This window comes from Capsicum annuum, unplaced genomic scaffold, assembly GCF_002878395.1.
Source record: "Capsicum annuum cultivar UCD-10X-F1 unplaced genomic scaffold, UCD10Xv1.1 ctg995, whole genome shotgun sequence".
NCBI lineage: Eukaryota > Viridiplantae > Streptophyta > Magnoliopsida > Solanales > Solanaceae > Capsicum > Capsicum annuum.
In genome coordinates, this window is record NW_025896043.1 from 539203 (window position 1) to 545202 (window position 6000).

Consider the following 6000-nt stretch of genomic DNA (forward strand, 5'->3'; position numbering starts at 1 on the left):
AGTTGATCCTTTTTAGAACAATGGCCAATTCTAAAACTTTTTAACTATTCAATTACTATAACCAACATTTTTAAGTTGTCTCAAAGAAGGTTGAAGTGCTATGAGAGAAAAAAAAATAGAAACAAGCTACGTTGGCCGGACTCTTCAAAAATGTATGTGCCGGTCGGATCCTCCAATAGTAGTGCATTTTTGGAGGATCCAATATTATAATGCATATTCTACAGCATTCCAACTTCTATATTATTACTTCATATTTTAATTCATATGAAATATAAACTTAACAGAAGGTATAATATAACCTTATACAACATTAAGACTTTCTAGTTGTATAAAACCAAATATAACATAACATGGATCTTCTATATAATAATAACTTCTTAATGTATAACATAATGAAATATATATAATAATAAATTTATTATACATTGGTCGTTGTAGACACCTAATTTTGTCCCTCCCGAAGTCATTTCTTTTACTCATTTACCACTTTACCATACACCCCCTTTTAGTTGATAATTTTTCCACATAAGAACAAAAACTAATAACCAACCTTGAACAAATTCATAACAAAAAATAACAACCTCACCAACTAAAAGTGGACACCTTACCCCATCCCTAGCCATGTACACCCCCCTCCCTCGCTTTTTCTGTATTCCTTTTTGGGCACACATATACACAACTCATAAATTAACAAGGGGTCATATTTTTTTCATCATCACAACACACATAGGATCAGGATTCCATGAACATATACGGAGGTCAATAAACAAAAGAGGGGAGCTCCATTTTTCTGGGGAATAATACAACACATACACGGATAGAGAGAATGGAGGAGGGATAGGATTTCCAAGGAAAATACACACACAGAGACAGGATTTGGGGATTTTTGGGTTTCTTTTCTTGCTCAAAACACAGGAACAAAAAGAGGGATAGGGTTTCTTATTCTTCATCATCGTTCACACACACACACATATTAGGAGGGGTATTTATCGAAAAAGGGGAGGAAACTCACCGGATTAGGAAACATACACAGAAAACCATCGAAAGAGAAGATCAAAAGTAAGATCGAGGAAAAATGAATGAGAATCAGCTATGAATCTACTCGTTTTGATTTTTCTGACGAACCCTTCTCCAGCACGGTCTTTTTTTATCATCTTCAGGTGACGCCGGCTAGAAAATATTCAAATTTGCCAGAATCCGACCCTTCTTCTGTCAATTTTTGCCCTTCGTAGATCACTGAAGCTCTGATTTGTACTGTTTTCTAGTTCTCTATTAGATTTTAGGGATTTCATTTTCGTTTTCTTGTGATTCATCTCTAGTATAGTGCTTTTGGGGGTTTTCGATATTGGACAGAGACATTCTTTTTGAGATTTTCATTGGTTCTCAAATTTGTTTGGGTTGGATCTCTCTATACTGATTTTGGTTCGTTGTTTGAGGTTCTATTTGAGATTTTAGGCGCGAATTCTACTGAATTTAATTGAATAATACAATGAGTTTAAAAGAGGCATTGAGTCCAATTCTATCCTACCTCCCTTTACTTTTTACACGAATGTGAATGATTTGTTTGAGATGTTTGAATCTTTGTTGTATGTTGGTTTATGTTGGTTTCGGATTTTGAAATGTGATTAGATAATAGAAGCATGTGTTAATCATTGTTTGGGATAAATTAGGGAGAGAATTAAAACATTGATAAAAGTGAGTATTAGTTTTATGTTAATTCATTGATAGTCGCTTGATTCGGAATAAACATCGACTTTATTTAAATTTGATAGTCTGATGTTTTAAGTTGATAATTGTTAGGCAAACGATAGGGGTAGGCAAATTTAAGAACGTTAGATTGGTGAATGCTTGAAATGTGTGTTGAACGGTTCTGTTTCATCACTTTTGGATCAATTCTACTATTTGGTCGGGGAATGCCCCGAAATATCTGTGTATATTTATTCACCACGGAATGCCCCGAGGTATCTTATATACGGAGGACGTTCATGATGAAGGCCCGAGGCATCGGGTAGAGCATTGGAGCATAGTTAGGATTAGTGTAGGTTAGCGTAGGTTTATATTTTTACATTTTTATTTTGGATTGTATAATTGGACTGGGCACTAAATTTTGGATTGTTTTGTTTTGTTTTTCTTGATTGATTATTTTGCGTGCTTTGTGTGGTTTATACATTCATAGTAGCAAATTGGCTGATACGCTTCACTAAGTGACCGTGGTCAAACCGCGGGTCCAAAGGGTCAAAACCAGTTTGAAAATGATTTTCAAAGGTGACTTGGCAAACCGGATTATGCCAAGTGGTGACTCTGAGTTTTGAATATAAAAAGTCCTTTTTGGAACAAATCTTTAATTTGTCACTTAATAATAGAAAACCCTTTCGAAGCATTTAAAATCAATCTTTTTTTTTGTTAAAAGGGGTGTGACAGCTCTAGCGACTCTGCTGGGGATTTTTCAGAATTCGAGCTTATTTTTTGAGTTGTATCAGCTTAGTTTGACATTATGGGTGTATAAACATTATTTTTGTTATCGTTTGTGTTTATTTTATCATGGTTGTGTTCCTACATGCTACGTATTTACAGTCTTTCTTTATGTGTTATCACTTTATATCTGGCATCATTTGCATAACCCGAGTCAATTCTTTCTGCAACAAGTCTCGAAGTGCACGTCGTGTACACGAACTTTAGTTGAGTCATCCTTATTTTTAGGAGGGGGAGTCGTCGGCCGTATGGAGTGGGTGAAAAGCTGTCATAGCCACTATCGACGATACGCTCCCCTGAACAGCCTTGTTAGTGAACCCCAGCTTAGGTCAGCCTTTAGGTCATGCTTATATGCATCATATTGAGACCTAGAGGGGCCTATTTGGTCCTTTGTAAGAGACTCACCTCTAAAGCATGCCTATGTGGTAAATGTTGCATCTTTGAGGGTAATGTGGTCATTTGATGGACTTATTCGGGAAAAGCATGTGTTAGAAGTAAGGTGTATTTGAAAAAAAAAAAGAGAAAAAAAAAAGTGAGTCAAAAAGGGTTTCGTAGCTTTTAGTGTTCTTTATGACTTTTGTTTTTCACAATTCAAAATTTTAAAAAGATTTTTTACCTTTTGCACTCATTTTGTCAAAAACAAAAAACATTAAAAAGATTTTTATTTATTTCTTTAGTAAGCTTCCATAATTTGAAAATTCAAAAAAAAAAGATTTCTTTTAATAGGAGTTTTATAAAAGAAAATTCAAAAATGGTAGAAGTTTTATACATTTCATATAGCGAAAATGTCTCAAAAAAGATTTTTCTTTCTTAGTTGTGGGTGTCATGTGTCAAATTAAAAACCCCAAAAAGATTTTATTTATGTTCTTCACTCGTTTGTCTTTAGTCGTGTCTCAAGTCAAGGTTTTGTTTGTTCTTTAATCCTAAATTGTCCTATCTGGACGAACTACGCACCCCTGATTCTCGTCTCTCGGGAGTGAGATACGTAGGCAGCCTATTGTGGGTTCGGGGATCTTATTTCAAAAATCCAAAAAGATTTTCTTCACTCTTCATTTAGAGTAGGTGTTTCATATACATCTTCAAGAGAAAACTACAAAAAGATTTTCCTTTAATAGTTTCAAGTTTTATTTACGTATGAAATGCAAAATTGAAAATCTAAAATTATTTTTCTTTGATAATCATAGGTTACATTTTGTATAGAAATCTAAAAAAATTTAAAAAAGATTTTCTTCACTCTTCACTTAGAGTTGGTGTTCATATACATCTTCTAAAACAAAACCACAAAAAGATATTCTGTTAATAGTTTCAAGTTTCATTTTCATATTAAATTAAAAATTGAAAACCCCAAAAGAGTTTCTTTGGTAATCATAGGTTTCATTTTGTATAGGTTTAAATCTGAAAAATGCAAAAAGATTTTCATCGATTTTTTTGACAATTTATTATTTCCTTTTCTTTTTAAAGTTTCAAGAAAAAGAAAAAAAAGGAAAAAGAGTTTAGTTGGCCATTTTGGCAAGACTTCACGAACTACGCACACCTGATTCTCCTCTCTCGGGGGTGAGATACGAAGGTACCCTTCTTGGGTTCGGTGATCTTTTCAAGAAAAAAAGAGGTTTTGAAAAATTGTTGAACTCTAATGCATTTGCTATCTCTTATCCAGTTAGTTTAAGGTGGTTGGTTTGTGGCATTTTGGCTGATTCTCCATATTACACCAAGTCACAGAGAAATTTATGGACAACAAGGATACCGAGTTTGTTGTCACTAATCAGACAGGGAGTTCGAGAAATGAGAATTTAGGAGCTAATGAAGAGATTTAGAAATTAAGGCAGCAAATGATAGAAATGCATTGAGCTTAGGCTAATGGGTTGCCGCCTCCCGAAGTTCCTACTGATAATCTAGAATATCTTTCTAGCTTGCCTCCAGTGTCACATGCCCAATTTTCCATTTTTATTGATATGCCACAACATGCATCAGGATCAACTCTGAGGCAACAATATCCAACCACTTCCAATGTTCATTTCCTCACTCCCCAATCCAAGACTGCCACATACTCGGATCCACCTGTTGTTCATGTTTTTGTGGCGCTATCCCCACCTGAAGCTTCTACTTTTGATGTTCATCCACAAGTTGCGCCTCCCTACTCTACAAGAGAGTCTGTATTTAATATTACTGGTGATCAGCATTATACTTTTGAGCCTACATTTAAGTTAACTGGTCTTTACAGTGACACTCACCCGCCTGAATTTCCTCCTAACACGGAGAAGCCTATTATGATTGAAGAACAAGAGAAAATGACCAGAAAATTGAGAATTTTAGAACTGGCTATGAAGAACTTGTAAGGACTTGGGGGTTACAAAAGTGTCTCATATAAGGACTTATGCATGTTTCTAGGTGTCAACCTTCCTCCTGGCTTTAAAATGCCAAAGTTTGAGAAGTATGACGGACATGGGGACCCAGTGGAACATTTTAGGCGCTATTGTAACCAATTAAGAGGCGCTGGAGGGAAGGAAGAACTACTCATGACTTATTTTGGGGAGAGTCTTTCAGGCCTAGCTTCGGAATGGTTTGTTGACCAAGACATTGAAAATTGGATTAGTTGGGATGACCTAGCTAATGGATTTCTGCAATAATTTCAATATAATGTGGAGTTGATCTCTGACGAAAAATCCCTAAATTTTATTAAAAAATTAAAATATTGAGAGTTTCAGGGAGTATGCGATCAGATGGTGCGAACAAGCTGCTAGAGTAAAACCGCCAATGAATGAAAGAAAAATAGTGGAGGTGTTTATTCAAGTGCAGGATGAAACATATTATCAACACTTGTTACCTGCATTAGGCAAGTCATTTATTGAGGTCCTTAAAATGGGGGAGATGATAGAAGAGGGAATTAAAACTGGTCGCATTGTGAGTTTTGCAACATTGAAAGCGACAACTCAAGCAATTCAAAAGGGTTCAGGAAGTGTTGGGTAGTCAAAGAATGAGGAAGTTGCATCTTCTATTGTAGTTGGACAGCGGGCACGGTCAAGAAGATCCCGTTGTCGTCACTCTAAGGCTCAAACACGAGCTCATGCCCAAGATCCATATAATCACTCCCAAAATCCATTATAATCTGCTCTTCCATCTCCATATCTAGTATATAACACACAGCCACATGTTCAACCCCCATCTTACCCACAGTGGAACACACCAACTCCTCAGAGTCTTCATCTAACTCCACAAACATACCAAAACCCTTCTAAGCCTGATTTTTGATCCAAGCCAAATGATGAAATGAGGCAGAAGTCGAGAGATCACTTCACACTAATTGGAGAGTCATATGCCAGTTTATTTCAGAGATTGGTACAATGGGGACTGATCACTCCTCTCCTTGGGTGCACTCTTAATCGACGTTCAAGAAATTTTGATCCTAATGTACGATGCACATATCATTCTGATACTCAGGGTCATAGTATTGAAGATTGTTAAGATTTGAAAAGAGAAATTAAAAATATGATTCAAGATGGATCAATTATGGTGCAGAACATTGAAAGT